The sequence below is a fragment of the Peromyscus eremicus genome, chromosome 5 (assembly GCF_949786415.1).
Source record: "Peromyscus eremicus chromosome 5, PerEre_H2_v1, whole genome shotgun sequence".
Classification (NCBI taxonomy): Eukaryota; Metazoa; Chordata; class Mammalia; order Rodentia; family Cricetidae; genus Peromyscus; species Peromyscus eremicus.
In genome coordinates, this window is record NC_081420.1 from 40767897 (window position 1) to 40788280 (window position 20384).

The 20384-nt window shown below is 42.9% G+C and overlaps 2 non-coding genes across 2 annotated transcripts; one reads left to right on the plus strand and one right to left on the minus strand.

Annotated features, from left to right (window-relative positions):
- The first annotated feature begins 2904 nt into the window (after positions 1 to 2904).
- On the plus strand, positions 2905 to 2977 carry Trnar-ccg (transfer RNA arginine (anticodon CCG)). The gene has a single exon. It is a non-coding gene; the product is annotated as a tRNA-Arg (tRNA).
- A 5957-nt stretch (positions 2978 to 8934) lies between these two features.
- Positions 8935 to 9039, minus strand: Trnal-caa (transfer RNA leucine (anticodon CAA)). The gene is made up of 2 exons: positions 9002 to 9039; positions 8935 to 8980 (listed from the first exon to the last, which is right to left on the minus strand). It is a non-coding gene; the product is annotated as a tRNA-Leu (tRNA).
- Between the last annotated feature and the right edge of the window lie 11345 nt (positions 9040 to 20384).

Genomic DNA, 20384 nt, shown 5'->3' on the forward strand with positions numbered 1-20384 from the left:
CTGCAAAGGGTCAGTATTTCATAAACCTCCTCTACCTGGAGGAACTCTGTACAGTGTCTGTCGGCCCACCTTTGACCATTCCTAAGACTCAACTCTTTATTACACCCTTCCACTTTGGGCTGATTATGAATTCACCAACTGTGTTAGATTGTGAGGTCAAGCTCCCACTGACAGAGTGAGACACAATATAGTCCTCCAAGACACTTGAATAAAAAGAAAGTGAACTTCCTCCTGCTGTGTGGTTGCTGGCCTGGTTTGTGTCAAGGCATACCCTATTTTCAACATGAAAATGCCTTGCCTGGCGACTTTCACTTTGTTCATGTGTTTCTTTTTGTGACAGCAAGAATATGACTTTCCTACAACATCAACTTCCTAACCTTGCAACCAGGTAGTTGTGTAAAACTCTTTTAAATTTCTTAAATTTGTCACTTTAGGGAAAGAAAAACTTTACCCCACTCTGTAGATTCAGTAATCAAGTCTATGAATTAAGTTTACAGTGTGAGGATTAAGAGGAGAAATGATACCCAAATTGATTATATATGTGGGGAAGGAACATCAGAGATATGAAAAGTAAATATTCCGAATGGAGTGAGACCTAGAAGCTTCTTCACAGAGGATGTGGGAGGAGATGTAGGCAACCTGGAGAAAGGAATGATTTATAGAAAGATGAAAGGGTCTCAGGAGAACAAGTCTGAACAGCATTTGAAAAAGTCCATCTGGATGTGTAGACCTCTGGCCTCCCGTAAAGTGAATTAGTCCATGCTTGATGAGACTCTCAGAGGGGTTCAGGGCAACTGTTCACTGTTTTAGGTTTGGAAGGTTGAGTTTTATGTAGATAAGGGCAATTCAGAGGCAGCTCCTTCCTGCATTTGCTGTTTGTCCATCCCTCCCTCTGGTGTTCGAAGAAATTAACTTGGAAAATTATTGAGAAAAGAGAACAGGGAAGCTTGGGTAGAGAAGGGAAATCTGCCATCAAAAACAAGCTCCTGGTATGGGGACTCGTGGCAGTGAAGGAACGGGGAGGATGTGGAAGAGCTGAAGGGAGAAGGCGTTTTAGGTAAAATAACACAGATGTGTCAAAGGTCAGGAGAGTATAAAATGAGCAGAGAAAACACTGTTCTGACACTCGAGTGAAATATATAAACAATTTGATTTTTGTTTACCAAGCTTCATGGCTCTTGCTTTATTTCTGCAAGAGTGACAGGAAGAGATCCACAAGAAAATAATTCCAACTGCCTTAGTTAGGGCTACTATCGTTGTGATAAAACACCATGCACAAAGTAACTTGTGGAGGAAGGGGTTTATTTGGCTTACACTTCCACTTTGTAGTCCATCATTAAAGGAAGTCAGGACAGGAACTCAAACAAGGCAAGAGCTGATGATGTAGAGGCCGTGGAGGGGTGCTGCTTACTGGTTTGCTCTTCCAGTTTGCTCAGCCTGCTTTCTTATAGACTCAAGACCACCAGCCCAGAGCTTGGCCCTCCCCCATCAATACTAATTAAGAAAATGCTCTACAGGCTTGCCCACAACCTGAACTTATGGAAGCATTTTCTTAATTGAGGCTCCCTCCTCTCAGATGACTCTAGCCTGTGTCAAGTTGACATTAAACTATCCAGCACACCAACTAAAGTCAAGATCTAACCACAGAATATTTAGTTGTGGGCTTACACATTCTACCAAATACCAGTTTTCTACAAACAGAACAAATGAAAGTAATTATCCCCAAATAATGGGTGTCTTTGTGATGAGGATGCATGTACCCCTAGTTGGGAGGCTGAAGCAAGATCAAGGGTTGTATACTGAGACTCTGTCTTTCATCATTCTTTTAAAGTAAATTGATAAGTTAGTTACAAAGTAGTAAACAGAGGAGGAAGTCCACCAACAGGCGTTCTTTCTACGATTACTGACTACCGCACCCAGCACAATTAGAATGTGTCCTGCACAAATTCCAATTTCTATTTACAAGGGATTCTTAGTCTGTGGGTTGGATACCAATCCAGGTTGGATAAGCTGACTCATGCTTAGAGGTGGAGCTCTTGTTTAACTGTGTACTTGGGGTGCTTACTATGTAACAAGCGCTTTACTAAGAAAAAGGCAAAACTACCCCAGGGTTTCCTAAACAAGACATGAACAAGGACACCAACAGACTACTAACCTAGAAGCGAGAAATCTCACCTGGCCTCAACCAGCTGCCCATTAGAAATTCCAGGAAAAACAAAAGCCCAGAAAGCCCTCAAATCAAAATAAATTGGTGGCTGAGCCCAGTACTGCATCCACAACACTCCAACTACCGCTAAAGAGGTGATAACTTCAGATCCTTGGAGTAGAATGCTCTTTGTTTTTGACATTGCTTTTTTATTTTGTTTTGGGGACAGGATCTCTTGTAGCCCAGAAGACTTGTATCTCAGAAGGGCCGTGAACTCTTGGTATTTGAGGCTGATGACCTTGAACTCTTGGTTCTCTGGCCGCCACCTCCCAATAATTCCATTCTTTGCGTCCTTCCTAAACTGACTTTGCAAACTTAGTAACCCCCCTTTTTTTTTCCAGTCTGAAGCCAACTTCACGCGTTCACACAAGCTTTCTTTAAAGCTTGCCAACTGATTCCCACCCTCCAAACATCAGTGCGCCTTTCTCCTTCCTTTATCTTATAAGGTCCCCTGAATTCTGACTGGACACCCCTGTGGTTCTAGGGTCGTCGGAAACAGCAGCGTTCACACGGAGGAAGCATTGAGCTACCTGCTTGCTTACAGCTCCCCAAATATACATTTTGAAGTCTCTGTAAAATTTGATTCCAAATTAGAAACTTTTTTGTTATGCTGAATCTTTGTTGCTTCGATTGGAAGGCCCACCCTTATCTTGTCACATTTCGTTTGACTGTTACGTGATTACCCCTCCCCACCGCTTGGCCGCGTGGCCTAATGGATAAGGCGTCTGATTCCGGATCAGAAGATTGAGGGTTCGAGTCCCTTCGTGGTCGTTGTGTTTTAAATTTTTTCTTGTTTCGCTGTTCCGCCCTCAATCTTCTGGGGATTTGAAAGATGTTTTCCTTCCGGTAGCTCTCGTTTCTTGGCCTGGCTGCTGGCTCGTGCTTAGAGGTGGAGCTCTTGTTTAACTGTGTACTTGGGGTATTTACTATGTAACAAGTGCTTTATTAAGAAAAAGGCAAAAAGTACCCCAGGGTTTCCTAAACAAGACCTGAACAAGGACACCAACAGACTACTAACGTGGAAGTGAGAAATCTTACCTGGCCTCAGCTCTGAACAAAGAACTACAATCAACTAAGGGCCGGAGAAATAGTTCTCCTCAGAGAAGAGACCCCTACTGGTTATCCAATGTCAAGTGGTCAGTCCTGAAATAACGTTATACGGACTGAGCAGCTTGTAATTCATATAATTAGAAGTGCGTGCGTGCGTGCGTGCATGCGTGTGTGTGTGTGTGTGTGTGTGTGTGTAAAACAAAGAAAAGGAGGCCATCAAATTTGCCCGGATGGGGAAGAGTATATGGGAGAGGTTGGGTTGGAGGGAGAAAAGAGAAGGGAAAATAAATATAATTATATTTTAATTAAATAAATAAAATTAGCCCAGGTTCTCAAGGAACTCCTTTCTTGTGACCAGAGCAATACAATCAATAAACACTGTGGTGTTGGTGCGGAGATGAAGAATTAAGATGTTTGTAGTCGTCTGTAAGAGTTAAGTCAGAGGCTGAGAAGGAGCTCAGATAGTTCATTGAGCATCCGGAGGCCCCAGGTTTGATTCTCTGATTGCCCAGGATGTCCTGGAACTCACCAAGTTGGTCTCGAACTTATAGAAATCTGCCTGCCTCTGCCTTTCAAGTGAGGAAATTAAAGGCATGCATTAAATTCATACTGTTGTTGTTGTTATTTTGAGACAGGGTCTCATTTTGTAGCTCAACCTGGCAATCCCATCTCAGCCTCCAAAGTTCCGGGACTGCATGAGCCAGCCTGTCTGGTTTACATTGTAAATGAGTTTAAACATCCAATCTTTTCCATCTTTGGTCATTTATTTATGGTGAAAACATGCAAACTTCCTTTTCTCTGGATGTTCTGAAATGTACAAAATACATTATTCATCATCTATAGCCATCCTCAAGTCAACAGAATGCCAGAATACCTCAGTCCTGTCTAACATATGTCGGTGCTTGTTGATCAACTTCTCATCCTTGTATCTTCCAGGTTTTCCCATACTCAATAACCACTATTTTGTTGACAATTGCCATAAGTTCGATATTTTATATTCAACATATGAATAAAATTGTATTGTACTTATCTTTCTGTGTCTGCCTCATTTCATTTGATATAATGGTACTGACTAGGGACATAGCTTGTCCAGTATGTTGCAAGGCCTTGGGTTTTCATGTTAGCACTGCAAGGAAAGAAGAGGAAGAGAAGGAGAATGAGGAGGAGGAAAAGGAGGAGGAGAATGAAGAGGAGAAGGTCTTGTCCTATCCATATTGTTGCAAATGACCAAGACAAGACCAAGTCTTTTTATGACAGAACACTATTCCATGGTGTCTACATATCACACTTTATTCATCTACCCATCACTTGGCACTTTCATTCATTGACTGGAGACAAGGGCTACAGTCTCTTTAACACACTGATTTCCTTTCCGTTGGCAATATACCCAGCTAGAGGATTGCCAAGTCTAATTTAGTTTTTGAAATGGGTCTCACTATGGTGCCCAAGATGATCTCAAGTTCCCGAGCCCGTGTGATTCTCCTGCCTCGGCCCCCTGAGTAGCTGGACTACAGGCTCACGTCAACACACTCAGTCACTCTTTCCTGAGGAACCTCTATACCGCTCTCCATATTGCTGTGCTCATCAAGAGCATGGCTCTCCTCTCTCTGGGTCCTCACCAGCACTCGTACTGGTTTGTCATTTCCGGAGGGGAGGTGCAATTTTATTGTGGATTTTGTTCTTGCTTTTTGAAACAGGGTCTGGGTTTGAAACTCTGGCTGGCCTGCATATCCTGACTCAGCACTTGACTGGGTGCTGGGATTACAGATGTGTGTGAGGTGCTGGGACTACAGATGTGTGCCACCACACTCATTTTTCATTATGATTTTGACTTGTATTTCCTTGATGGTTAGCGATGTTGAGTGTTTTTTCATCCATCTCTTGTTAAGTACAAATCTAACAAAATATGTTTAATATCCATAAGCATAAAACTATGAAACTTCAGTGGGAAAAAAGCAAGTAAGAACTAGACTATTAAAGATGTATTCTAGATTCATGAATTTATCTTATTTTTATTTGTGTATGTTTGCTTGCCTGGGTATAAGCATGTGTGTTTGGGTAGCTGTGAAGGCCAGAAGAGGGTGTTGGATCTCTCGGAGCTGGAGTGACGGTGTGAGACACCTGACAAGGTCCTGGAACCTAACTCCACTCCTCTGCCAGAGCAACAAGTGCTTTTAACTGCCCAGCCATTTCTCCAGTCCCGAGAACAATTTTTTGATATGCACAAAATTACCTTTTGCAATTTCAGATGCGATTTTTGTTTTATTTTGGGAACAAGGTCTCTCCATGTAGCTTTGGCTAGTCTATTCTCTTTTTTTGTGAGTCAGGCTAGCTTTGAACTCACAGAGAACAACTGAGATGTTTTTAAAACAAACAGATCAATTTGGGAAGATATGACCTTGCTCTCTCTCCCTTTTTTTGAGACAGGGTTTCTTTGTGTAGCCCTGGCTGTCCCAGAACTCTCTTTGTAGACCAGGCTGACCTTGAACTCAGAGAGCTGCTTGCCTGTACTTCCAGAGTGCTAGAATGCTGGGATTAAAGACATGTGCCACCATGCCTGAAATTTTCTTTCTTTCTTTCTTTCTGTTTTATTTTTAAATTTTATTTATTTAAGATTTGACCTCTCAGCTGGAGAGATGGCTCAGAGGTTAAGAACACTGGCTGTTCTTCCAGAGGACCTGAGTTCAATTCCCAGCAACCACATGGTTCACAACCATCTATAACAAGATCTGGTGTCCTCTTCTGGCCTGCAGTGATACATGCAGGCAGAACACTGTATAGCTAATAAATAAAATCTTAAAAAAAACAATTTGACCTCTCAATAACAATCATATGACACAGATTTTCTGCCTTTCGGGAAACTTACCTCAAAATGAATTACAGACCTAATAAAAAGCCCTTAGGAAGTACAGACAGGCAGATCACTCTGCTCAGTCCAGCTAAAGGCTACATCATGAGATCTGGTCTCAAAACAATCAACACTTGAATTTTCAAGGCTACAGGTGTATCTCAACAACTTAGCATGCATAAGGTCCTGTCTGTATCTGTCACAGTGGGTACCAAGCATACACAGAGAGTACATATACACATGCAGGCAAAATACTCATACACATGAAATAAAAACAAATCCTTTTTTTTTTTTTTTTTTTTTTTTTCCTCGAGACAGGGTTGTCTCTGTAGTTTTGCACCTTTCCTGGAACTCACTCTGTAGTCCAGGCTGGCCTCGAACTCACAGAGATCCTCCTGCCCCTGCCTCCCCAGTGCTGGGATTAAAGGCGTGCACCACCACTGCCCAGCTCAAAACAAATCTTTTCAAAAAGAGTAAATACAAGTATGTATTTGCATTCGGCAGATACTGTGATTGCTACTGTGTGCCAGTAATGAGTAAAGCAAACAAAACTCTACTCTCGTGGAGGTGACATTCCAGCTGGAGTAGACATCATAGATTGCGAGGGAGGGGAGGCTGTGGCTACTGGAGGGTGGGCTAAGGAAGGCCTGTGGCTGGAGACACAGCAGGTTATCAGGAAGTGTTCCCCCTTGACCGCCTGCACCTCACCAAGCTGCACACTCAGCATCTGGAACACACAGGTCTTGGTGGGAATAGTGCAGAATCCCACGGAAGCAGCCTCTAGGAAGAAAAACCTGCCGTTATTTTCGTTTTACTTCTGTTTGTAACCTCCTCCTCTCTCTTCTAGACATTTTTCGCTAACCCATCAGTTGTAAGACTTTTAAGTATGTATGATGATCCCTGGAGCTGGAACCAAAATTCACACTACAGACCTCCCCAGAGTTCAGGTTCTAGAGTTCTAGAGTAGGACTGCCCTAGTCAGGGTTTCTATTGCTGTGATGAACACCACGACCACAAACAACCTGGAGAGGAGAGGATTTGTTTCCGCTTGCAGTTGGAGTCCGTCGTGAAGGGAAGTCAGGGCAGGAACTCAAGGCAGGGACTGACTCAGGTTGAAAGAATGGAGCTTTGCGACTGTAGAGTTAAAATATTGCAGACCCAGAGCCAAATTATCTGGTGCAATTTTTAGTTCCGTTCATGTCCTCCCCTCCCCCCATCTATCAGGTAATACCTCTAGATTAAACTTTAAGCAGATCGTTGGCTTCCATGAAGCCAGAAGTCAGGAATACTGCCGCAACATCTGAAGCCTGGAGCAGATGTCCTCCTGGCTTTGCCGTCAACTGACTACCCGGTGTCCCCACCAGAATAACTTGGTAAAGGCCTTAATTTATTGCTTTCTTTGTTCTATGCATAACCTAAATCCATGTTCCTGGGCCATGGTCACTCATATTTGGCTCAAGAATAAATTATCTCTTATTCTCTTTAAAGTGAAGGATGTGTTTTTCATTTACAAAAGAGAATCAGAATTACTTTGTGTATTTCAGCTAACAAACCAACTGGGCTTGTGAATTGTTATTAAATAAATTCTGACATAATGGAAAAATACAAATGAGTTTGTGTTTCTGACAGTGTGTTTACAACAAGGAGCTATGTAACGCTGGGAAGTTGTAGCGTTTGGGAAAGTTTCTGAAGAAAAGCGATTTAAAAACAGGCATCGCCTCCACTCCACCACACAAATACTTTACTTTTAAAAGCGGGAGGTTGGGGCGAGGCTAGTCATCCTACAAGCTTTGAGAAAGCTTTTCCAGAAGGTAATTAGGTCCTATTCTAGGAATATGAGCACGCAAGAAAAACAGAGTAAGTCCAGACATATAGGATAGGCACTAGAAAGAAACCGTGTGCGCTAGTGTGGATTCTGAAAGGAATTTAAAATCTTCCTTTTACATGATCTGTTTCGTTTTCTTGGGGGGAAAAAAGTTTTGTGGAGGCAAAGTATGCAGAGCACCAGGATTCCAGGGTCAATAGGGCTGGAAGGGAGAGGCAGGAAGATAGAAGGAAAGAGAGATGGAAAGAGGGAAGAAAAAAGGAAGGAAGGAGAGGCAGAATGAAGGAAGGAAAGAGCAAGCTTTTGTAGGGGAAATGGAACGAAATCCAGGAAATTTTCTATTTTTATTGAACGTCTGTAACAGCCACAAAGTAGACGGCATTCATCCTACTGATTTGCAATATCTGCTTCGCGATATTGTTCAGGTGTTCAACTTACAACCCAACAAATATTGAGTGAGAATATATCAGAGAACAATATGCATTGTTGGCCTTGCGTTTGTTAAAAACAACGACGAAACCCACCAAGTAGTTGATTACACAGGTGCCTGGAGAGAAGCCCCGCGTGAACCGCTGCTCGCCCGGGTTGTGGGGCCGGAAGGGAGGGTGCAGTTGGGGCTCCGGCGCTGCAACGATGATTTATTTACCTGGCGACCCCACAGGGGGCGCTGTGGAGCCTGCACGGCTCCGGCGTTGGGACACCCGCCGCGGACAAGGTGCGGGGCCAAACGCTGCGGTGTCGGGGAGGTCTGGGGGCCGGACCCCGGGACCCGCCGCCCAGTTTTCCTCGCTGTCCGCGGTCGCCGCTTCAGGCAGGCAGCACGGCGGAGCGAATTTCGCGTCCTCAGATCCACAGCCGTGCTTCCGCTACTATCGTCCATGTCGGCTGACCCATTAGAGAGTTTTCAAAGTCAATTTTTAAAAATGTGTCCTTCGAAAATTGTCAAGAATGTGCTCAAAGCGGCACGTGTTTCCCGAAACTGAGTGAGGTAGAAAAAGAATCATGTGTCAGAAGTGGGATTCGAACCCACGCCTCCATACGGAGACCAGAACCCCCAACCAGGGAAGCTGAGCTTGAGTCTGGCGCCTTAGACCACTCGGCCATCCTGACACACGAGAGCAAGCTGCAGATTTTTTCCTGATATAGAAAATACACATTGACGTAGCAACGTTGGGATTCGTTGGCTAACCGTGACGCAAGTTGGCCACCTGTAGGCTGCAAACGAAAAAACATTTTGCCGACGAAAAAGAAGAGGAAAGTCCATGTATAAAACTGGATGTAACTGTTTTGAAGACAAAGCGTCTGTGTCCTCCGTCCGTCTCATCCGCCAAGATTTTAAGGAAGGGAAGAAGGAAGGAAAAGAGGGTCCGCAGCCGCAGTCTCTGAGGCTCTGGTGCTTCAGAACTGCACCCCAGAGGCCAGGACACTGTCCCGAAGGGCGTCTGAGTGCCCAGTGCCACTCTGGGCACAGCACTGAACGTTCAGCATTTGAACCCTGGTGCTTTAACTGGTGTATTTGGGGCTAAGTTCGGGGAGGAGGAACACGGAATTCAAATTTTAATTAACTTGGATAGAATTTTGTGTTTGTTTTTATTAGTACAAAGACTTTTTTTTTTTTTTTAACTTTCTTCAAAGATTAAATCTTTCTGCACGAAGGGAATAATTTGGGGTCAGCATGCCTTATTTTAGATGTCCAGACTCTTGCTTTCACAATCTATTTCTAATGATAAGAAAAAAAAAATCCAAGAGTTCAGTGAACAAGGAACCTCCATTCAACATACGGGGTCTGTTGTATTTTTTTTTTTTTCAAAAGCCATTGCTCTTTGGGAAGGAAGTTAAAAATATAGGAAACGAAACCCAACAAGGCATCGTTATAATTAATGATTATAATTAATCATTATAATTATTTCCTAATTGCAAAGTCCAGATGAATTGTCGAAAATGAAAATAAGTCAAAGCTGAAAGTTGCCCACAATCTCATCTCTCAGCTATAACTGCTACTAACTTTTGCCATAATTACACTAATTCTTACAAAAACAAGCAAAACCCCTAAACGGTCCTGTGTAGGACTCACTTTGTTCAATTGCTTTTCAAAGTAACAATACAAGCACAGATACACTCTAAGTCAGTGGTTCTCAACCCCTTGGGCAAACCTTTCTATCTCCAAAAATATTTACAATTTATAACAGCAGCAAAATTACAGTTGTGAAGTAGCAACGAAAGTAATTTTATGGTTGGGGGGGTCACCACAACAGGAACTGTGTTAAAGGATCACAGCATTAGGAAGATTGAGAAACGCTGTTCTAAGTTGTCAACTATTCTTTTGCACAAATTTTAGTAGCTGAAGGTATTCCATGATGTGAGATCTGTCTTCGGAACTCCATGGGCTCCAGGCATAAAGGTATTGCACGTACATACATGTAAAACACTCATACACATAAAAAATGTTTTAATAAAGTTAAAAACAAAAGAACACACATGCACATCACCATCATCTTTTTGTGAATCTTTTGTGGCGCTTTGAATGAGAACGCCGCCTATAGGCTCAGCTGCTTGAGATGTTTGGAAGGATTAGGGACGTGGCCTTGTTGGAAGAGGTGTGTTACTGTTGGAAGAGAGTTGGAAGTTTCACAGGCCTGTGCCATTCCCAGCCTCTCTCTCTCTCTCTCTCTCTCTCTCTCTCTCTCTCTCTCTCTCTCTTTCCCCCTCTCCTCCCCTCCGTCCCTCCCTCCGTCCCTCCCTCCATCCCTCCCTCCCTCCCAATCAGAGTTGATGATGAAAAGCTCTTAGCTACTGCTGTAGTGCCTGCCTGCTCCCATGCTCCTGGCCACGATGATCATGGACTCTCTATAGAACCATAAGTTTCAATAAATATTTTCTTTTCTTAATAGCCCAGGCTATGGTGCTTTGTCACAGCATTAGAAAAGTAACTTTTAATCCCAGCACTCCTGAGGCAGAGACAGGGAGATCTCTGTGAGTTTGAGGTCAGCCTGGACTACAGAGCGAGTTCCAGGACAGGTATCAAAGCTACACAGAGAAACTCTGTCTTGGGGGTTGGAGGTGGGGGAGTAACTGAGATAGTTTTCAACCACTCATTATTTCTTTGTATTTTTAGCAAGGAAATCACCAGATTAAAGTTTATTGACTTTTAGTTAATACTGACCAACTGCCTGACCAAAAATATTTAGATAGTCTAAACTTGACCAAGAGAGGATGCTAGTATTAAACAAGAAACTTAAAAGAAGTCATACAATAAAGAGAAATCAAAACATTTTAAGAGATGAAACTGGATTTTTAAAAATAGATTTATAAGGTTTAGGCTTTACAATTGGAAGGACTTTTATACTTCCTCAGTAAATTGATTTCTAAGCTTTTATTTTTAAAAATCTTGGCTTTTTTTGTTTGTTTGTTTCTCGAGACAGGGTTTCTCTGTGTAGCCCTGGCTGTCCTGGATCTCGCTCTGTAGACCAGGCTGCCCACAAACTCACAGAGCTCCGCCTGCCTCTGTCTCCTGAGTGCTGGGATTAAAGGCGTGCGTCACCACCGCCCGGGCTTATTTTTAAAAATTTTATTCATTCATGTGCGTAAGATGTTTTTCCTGCGTGTATGTGTTGCTGCTGGAGGCCATGATAGGTCAGCTCTAGAACCGGAGTTACAGACAGCTGTGAGGCACCATGTGAGGACCTGGAATCCAACCCCAGGACCTCTGGAGAGCTCCAGGTGCTCTTAACTAACCACCGAGCCACCTCTCCAGCTCCTTACTACATTTTTTATTGAAAGTTCATCTTTCCTCACTAATTTCTAAGACTCACTTCATGAGAAGGAAGCCCTGTGATACAGTTTCTTCTTGTCAAGAGCCCAAGTAGAAATCCTGAACTCTCATTAACAAGAATTTCATCAAGTCCCTTTGGACAGTTGGCGTCCTTCCATCTGGTGGAACTAGGAGCTGTATGATCGACAAGGATTTTGTTAGTCTTTTCTTTTCCCTTCTCCCGTCCTTCCTTTCTATCCCGGTCCCCCCTCCCTGTCTTCCCTTCTCTCCTCTCTCATCGTTTTTTAAAATTGATAATAGATCTTTTTAACAACATATCCTGATTACAGTTTTCTTTCACCCAAATCCTCCCCACCTCCCCACCCAGCCTTTCTTGCTGTCTCATCAGAAAACTATCAGGCACCCAAAGGCGGTGGTGGCGCACGCCTTTAGTCCCAGCGCTTGGAAGGCAGAGGAGGGCAGATCTCTGTGAATTCCAGGCCATCCTGGTCTACAAAGCAAGTTCTAGGAAAAAAAGAAAGAAAGAAAGAAAGAAAGAAAGAAAGAAATTAAACAAACCAGCATAGTACAAAACATAAAAACAAAAGAAAAAGCACAAGAATACATACACACACTTACACAGACAGAAATCCTGTGAAAACACACAAAAAAGCCAGACAAAGCATTGTGTCTCTCATCTTATTTCCAGCCAGGGTCTTCCTCGGCTAACCTGGAACTTACTATTGGGTCGAGGCTTGATTTCTTTCTGTTCTGCAACCAAGTCTCACGTGTCTTCAGCAATAGTTTCTTGCTATCTAATTATAGGGGGCTTGAGTGATAGCAATAGTCCGTGTTGCTTGGGGGTGGTCTACAGAGTCCCCCAAACAAACATGTGATTAGGAAGTTATCCCACACCTGGCATTGAAATTGTCACTTAATTACATGTCTTTTGGAGAAAGCATTTTACACTCACACAGGGTACTGTGTCCAAACTTTCTTTAAAATCATGATTTTGTTTTTTGGGGTTTTTTTTTGGTTTTGGTTTTATGAGATGGGATTTCTCTCTGCATAACAGCCCTGGCTGTCCTGAAACTCAATCTGTAGACCAGACTGGCCTCCAACTTAGAGATCTGCCTGCTTCTGCCTCCCAAGTACTGGTTTAAAGGTGTGAGCCACCACCTGGCTAAAAATCATGTTTTAATTAGCTTATAAAGTAGCAATCCTCCATAAGGTTTTTCATAAATCCTTAGTTTGGTTTAACCTATTCCCATACTTTCCTCTCCCATCCCCATCTCCATCAATCCTACATTAATTTTTTTTTAAGATTTATTCTTTTGTTTCTGTGTATGTATCTATGTTGAGTGTATGCCATGCATGTATGAGCACTCATGGAGGCCAGAAGAGGGCTCGAGTTACAGGTATTTCTAAGCTGATATGGGTGCAGCAAGTGGTCCTAACCATTGAGCCATCTCTCCAGCCCCCAGTCTTACATTTTCATGAAAGCATTTTACAAGAGGGGATTTGAAAAGTCTGGCAGATTACTGGAGGAAGTGGTGGGGACAAAAAAAAAGAAAGAAAGAAAAAAAAAAAAAAAGCAAGCTGACAGGTGACCGCACCAGTTAAAACAAAAAGAGCTGGGACACACTTGTCCTTCCTTAAGGCTGTGGCAGGAGGACCAGGAATTCACTCTCGATTTGGGCTACACAGGTAGTTCAACACCAGCTTATATATAGTGAGACTTTGTCTCAGAAAACCAAACCAAACAAAACAACAAAACCCCAAAGCCTTAATTCTCTTCTCTGTCACAGAATGAATTATGGGGGCTGAACCCAAGTTCTTGCACAGGTAAGCAAGGACTCGGCACTGACCCAGCCTGAGACCTTCGACCTTTATAAAGCAGCTTATAAAGTACCTGGTTTTCCCATATTCTGTCCAGAATTTACTTTGGGGTAATATGAGAAAGTTGAAATTAAGATGAAGTGAAATTCAAAATGGGATTCAACATGAATTGGTAGTTGTTGAAGTTGGGAGGTGGTGCAGGAGTTTTAGTGTATATATTCTTCATTTGTTACTTAAATACTTTTACCAAGGAGGCCCTAGGTTTGATTTCTAGTATTAGATAGATAGATAGATAGATAGATAGATAGATAGATAGATAGCTTTCACTTTCCCCTATTATTCTCTTCTTGTATATCATAAACCTTGAACTGGATTTAGAGATCACATCCCATAAACATTCTGCATATGCTGTGAATGAAGAACCAGGAAGGTACCCAACATGGATACCTCCAAATGTCTTCCTACATTTCAAACTTTGAATACAAAATTAACCCCACAAAGGCAGACCCAAATAAATTTACACTTCTCTTAAATACAGAAAAGGAGATGTGACCAAGAGCACCTATTTGGTTTTAATTGTCAGCTTGGTAAAATCTAGAATCACTCAGGAAGAAGGTCTCAATAGGGATTGTTTGGATTGGGTTGGCCGGTGAAGGACTTTTCTTGTTCATTGTGTGTATGTGGTTTTGCCTGCATGTATGTCTGTGTGCCATGGGTGCCTGGTGCCCAAGGGCACTGGATCCCCTTGAAGCTATGTGGTTATGAGCTGAAGTGAGCATACTGAGTTCTCTCTCCAGCCCTAGTGAAACATTTTCTTGATTGGGTTGAGCTGGGAAGATCCAGCCTGGGTGTGGGCAGCACCTTTTCATGGGCTGTGCCCTGGACCGAGAGAAAAGGAGAGAGCCAGCTGAGCACTGGCAAGCATGCACGCATCTTCTCTTCTCTTGGCTGTGGATGTGACTAGCTGCTTCAAGTTCCTGCCGCCTCGACTACCCTGCTATGATGACCTGAAACTGGGAATTGTGAGCTCAAATAAATTCTTTCTCCCCTACGTCACTTTTGTCAGGGTATTTTTTTTTTTTTTTTTTTTTTTTAATCACAGAAACTGTCAGTGAAAGTAAAGCAGGGCAATACTGTCAATGAAATCTAAGATAACATAACAACCTAGTAAAGTCAATTCCTCAATGACGGTCCCTCCAGTTGGTGTGTTTCTCATCTCCCCGCCCCACACAGGGACATATAGGATATGTGCTGTATCCCCTCATATAGGGGGAAGTTCTGGGTTAAACAAGAGACAAGGGTTTAGTAATTTAATTCAATCACAACGGTTTAGACCTGGACTTAGGTATGGGTACCAGTCTCAAGGCCTCAAGAGAAAGAGCACAATGACCTATGCATTAGCTCAGTGGTGAGCTCCTGCTTTGAATGATTAAGGTTCTGGGTTGACAGACTACAGCAGGGGGGTACAGGGGTACAGGAAGGATATACAGAAGTGCTGACCTAGCATTTCAGCTTCCACTGGTTACTGTAATGCACACAAAGGCCACCTACAGTGATGGTTCATTTATCCCCAGTTCTTTAGTTGTACTCTTTTTATCCCTGACCCTTGACTGACTTTAACTTTTTCAAGGACAGAAGTTATCTTGTGCTTTCCCAGGAGTCACCTTCAGCTGCAGCACCCAAAACTGGCTAATTACGCATTTGAGTCAGAGTCATTGTCTTTCATGGAAAAAGAGACACCACCATCCTTGGCACACTAGCAATCATTTAAGATTTTTATTGGAGTAGGGGACGGTGAGGGAAGTAATTTCTCTATTATATACCTTCTTTGGTCTGGACTTGAGATAAAAGGTAGTAATAAAGAACTTCATTAGCCTGACAGCTGTTTGTCCTTAAATTCATAGTGCCGCCGGGCGGTGGTGGCGCACGCCTTTAATCCCAGCACTCCAGAGGCAGAGCCAGGAGGATCTCTGTGAGTTCGAGGCCGGCCTGGGCTAACAAGTGAGTTCCAGGAAAGGCGCAAAGCTACACAGAGAAACCCTGTCTCGAAAAACCAAAAAAAAAAAAAAAAAAAAAAAAAAAAAAAATTCATAGTGCCTTTAAACGGTTGGAAATTACCATGCATATCCTCTATTCCAAATGTACTTGGTGGAAGGTGGGGGCCATGCTTAGTTTCCCTTGATCCTCTGAGCAGCTCTTCTAGGCCTCCTTTCCTCTTGGGGTGATGTAACAGGAAAAAGCAGAGTGGTCAAAGGCATGTATAGACGATTTCCTGTGGCAATAAAAGAATTAAGAGCTTCTAAACCCTAATATATAAATAACTAGATGCTCCAAGGACCAGAAGCCTAAAGAGCCTTTCTGATTCTCATGTCTGCCATTAGAACTCATAGTCCGATTCCATGAATGAAAAGGCACTTACCTTTCTGCAGATTAATAAATCAGAAATAGCTTCAGGTTCATTTAGATTTTTAAAATATTTTATGTGTTTGAGGGTTTTGCCTGCATGTATGTATGTGCACTGTATCTGTGCCTGGTACCTGTGAAGGTGAGAAAATGGCATCAGATCCCATGGGACTGAGGTACGGGAGAACCAAACCAGTGTCCTCTGCAAGAGTAACAAGTGCTCTTAACTGTTGCACCTTCTCTCCAGGCCAGCTGAGGGCCATTTAATTCCATTCAAAATGGCAGGACTTTTGAAAAGTTTAAAATCTTAAATATTCACGACCTCACCACCACAGGAACCAGTGATCAACAACATCACCCTTGACTGTCTCCTCTTGCTCATCTTCTCACACACTCAAGTGATGACCATCTTTTTGTTCATAAACTTAACATGGCTGATACTTTTTCACGCAACATTAAATTCTACCTTTAACATTCAAAATCCCCTTTTATAAAAACATTTGTGTGAATGTGCGCTCTCTCTCTCTCTCTCTCTCTCTCTCTCTCTCTCTCTCTCTCTCTCTCACACACACACACCCACACACCCACACACACACCCACCCACCCACACACCCACCATGGTACGTGTAGAGGTCAGAGGACAACTTCAGGGAGTTTGTTCTTTCCTTCTTACCAACTCAGTTTGTCCAGCTTGGCAGCAGAGACACTTACCTACTGAGTCATCTTGCTAGCCCTAAGCTAATCTTAAATTCAGTATTACTGAGTCTGCCAATGGTGGAGGTCAGAAGACAACTTTGTGGAATCAATTCTCTCCTCTCTAAGTGGGTTCCAAACTTTGTGGAACTTTACATGTGAGTTTCAGGGATCACATTAAGATTGCCAAGCTTGCTCAGCCAGTCTTTTCCCTGAGCCATCTTGCTGGCCCAAGTCCACCTCTATACATGTTTTTACCCAAATCCGGAACTTTATTAAGTACAAGGCTACTTCTCTGCTCCAGTTCTGCTTCTAACAAAAGTACAGCGAGAAACTGCAACTACTGTAGCAGGTCTACTGGGCCCAGTAAGACCCTGTCTGCCTGGAGACTGCCCATCACACTTCCTTGGGTAGGTATGGAATGTCCTCTTTGTGGATTTGTCTTTCTCCCCAAGGACTAAGTGAAAGGCTGTGCATTTTTGTCTTAGATCCCATCCCATTTTTCAATTGCAGATCTTCTATAATGGACAGTTCTAAGGCAGGTATTCCAAGCCAGCCAATCAGCACTTCATGCAGAGAGCAGTATGTATATAACTATGAGGCAGAAGATGATGTACGTGGCCATGTTGAATCTCACTTGGATCCTGGCTCTGCTGCTTCCTAGATGCACACCTTAGATGGATCGCTGATCCTTTCTGTTTATCTGCAACACAAGGGCAACTGTATACACTTCATGAAGTCGTGATGAACACTAAGTTACTGTACAGAAAGCTTCCGTCAAGCACTGTCGTCAGTGTTTCAAACACGTGTATTATTCTAAGCATTCATACATCAGTAGAAGCTAATTCAGCCTTGTGCAAGCACCTGGGTCCCTGGTCAGTTGTACTATTTTCCTTAAAATCTAAAAAAATGAATAAAGAATTGGGGCATTATTCATTTATGAGGACCCATCTACTAATGGAAGCTCAATGTTAGACCAGGAATGAGTATGTATGAATGTGTATGTAACTAACAATCTAGTATTCCCAGGCCATGTGCAGAAGCAGCTAAGGTACGAATTCCTCAGACTTATTCTCTCAACCTCATTTTCTGCAGCACATGGTGACATCACCCACACGCTTGGGCAGGCTATATTCTGTGTTGAGAGGCATGTTTTGGGCCCTCCAATCAATTCCACTCAGGGCTGCATTATTTCATAGACAATAAAAAAACCAAAACAAGAAAAAACATATTCAGGTGGGCATACAGCTTCTGCTTGCAATCCTAGCACCCAAAGGACCAAGGCAGGAAGGTCATACCAAGTGAGGTCAGTGTGAGTTCAAAGAGAGCCTGTCTCAAAAATAAAAATCTGCAACAACAGTAATAACCAGATAAATACACACAGGCCTGGAAACATTTCCCCAGTGAAATCACAGCATCAGACAACACAGGGACTACAGGCCATGGATATGCACATTATCTCCTCCTCATCAGAAATAGTAACAGGGCACTGAGAAACTAGCTGTACAAACTACTTGGAAGGAAGCTATTATGTAGGAGGGGATTACAGACCATATTGGAAAATCAATAGCCCCTACCTCCACTTTTCACCCAAGACCCCAAAAAGAACAGCAATGTAAACATACATATTTACTTTTATTTTTAAACAGTAGTGGCAGGACATGGTCCAGAACTGGAGTTGTATGAGGGCAATTCTGAGTGCTTGTGAGAAAACTCCAAGAAAACAAGAGTCTTAGGACCTCAGTTTCTTTGAAAACATGGAATTGTTCTTAGAATGTGTTTTCATACTCCTCCCAGGTGTAGTGGATAGGAATTTAGATTATTCAATACAACTGGATATTGTTATTTGTTTATATGTCTCTGTGGAAAATGTTTTTGCCACATGTAGTTTGTCCTTGTGATGTACACTTTACTCAGGTGAGTCTTCTTAACCCTCACAGTATAAAATGTCTCATGCTCTGAATAAAGTTGGCTAATGTATGATACTTTAGCCCACCTCATTATTGGGCTCCATTCTCCCACCTCCAAGCCCCAATTAGAGTGGTAAACACAGTAGGGCATGTATCCAAAAGGAAGCAGGACTAAGAACCATGGCAGGGCTTTGTTCAAAGTGGCCTTAGCCTCTGACTCCGAAGACTGTGGATGGAGTTGCCTCTAATGGCACACATAAGGAAACACATTGTACCCTCCTCCAAAGGGATGCATGAAGCCCCAGGGTACTACTGCCTCACCCTTGCAGCAACTGAGTATGATGGCCACCAGCTCAAACACTCCAGGGATATTCTTAGGTGATATGTACATGCCTAGCACCAAGACAGACCTTTCAACAGTGTGAAGGGAGCAAACAAAGTCATTGGAAAGTCACTGAGGCAGAGACACTGGTTAAAACATTATGTCACTACATAGGTGGGGGTCATTTCTCACCACTAGTGTAAAATAATTATAACCAAAACATAAACTGCATTAATGGGTTTAGTAAAATAACTGGAAATCAAGGTAGAGCTGCTGTTCCATGAAAGAAAGACTAGAGAAAAGAAATCATTCCAACAGTCCGTGGTTCCATCCTGGGTTCTGAGAAGGGAGATGTTGTCCAAAAACTGTGTCTTAGTATGTTCTCTATTACTATGATAAAACACTGACCAAAAGCATCTTGGGTAGGAAAGGGTAATTTATTTGGCTTACATTTCCACATTACAGTCTATCACTGAATGATGTCAAGACAAGGGCTCAGGGCTGAAGGAGTTAGGAACTGAAGGAGAACCACAGAGGACCACTGCATATTGGGTTGCTTTTTTAAACAGCCCAGGACCACTTGACTAAGGGTGGCACTGCCCAGAGCTGGTCCTTCCCCATATCAATTATTAATCAATAAAATCGCCCATAAGACTTGTCTACAGGCCAGTCTGATGGGGGCATTTTCTCAGTTGAGGTTCCTTCTTCCCAGATTTTAGCTGGATTCTGTTCCACATACCCACACAAATAGTAATAAAAAATTATTTTAAAGTTTTACAGTCTTTAAAAAATTCAAACACTTTAATCTCTTTAAAATGTTCTAAATCTCATTAAGTGGATTCCTGTAAAATCAAAATACAAGTTACACACTTTCTTACGCCAAGAGAGTAGAACCAGGGCACAGTCACAAACAAATCAAGGAAAACCAACTCAAATAGTTAAATAACTGAATGTCCAACATCTGGGACTCATGATCTCCCAGGCTCCAAAGGACTTGCATAGCCTCACCTCTCCGGCTCTGCCATGACAGGCCCACGTGAGCTTCACTCCACATCTGCTGCTGTACTTGGTGGCCATCGTACAGTCCTGCCATCTCCAATAGGCCGGGGTCTCCGCTGCAATGGGCCACACCTTCACCAACAGCGTCTCTTGGGCTCTCTTCACGGACTATAATCCCACCACAGGGAACCAAACCTCAGCTTCTCTCCATGACCCCTTTAATCTTGTTGTTCATGCAGCCAAACCAAGAACCACATGGGAGATGCTTACACATTACCAAGTTTTGCTACTAACTTGAGAGGCAGAATTAGCCTCTTCTGGCCCAGTTTCTGTGTGCTGACCCCGAGGAAATACTTCCCAGAAGACTTCACCTCAACAGTGCTGGCCTTTTGTTAATCAGCTGATCTTCAGCCCCAGCTAACCAGCATCGACTGTCCCAATAAAGCAGAGGTTTCACTTCAGTGGTGCTGGTCTCTTGTTTATTCACAGCCAATTCTTAAGCCCCAGCTGTCCAGAAATCACACATTCTTAATTCAAA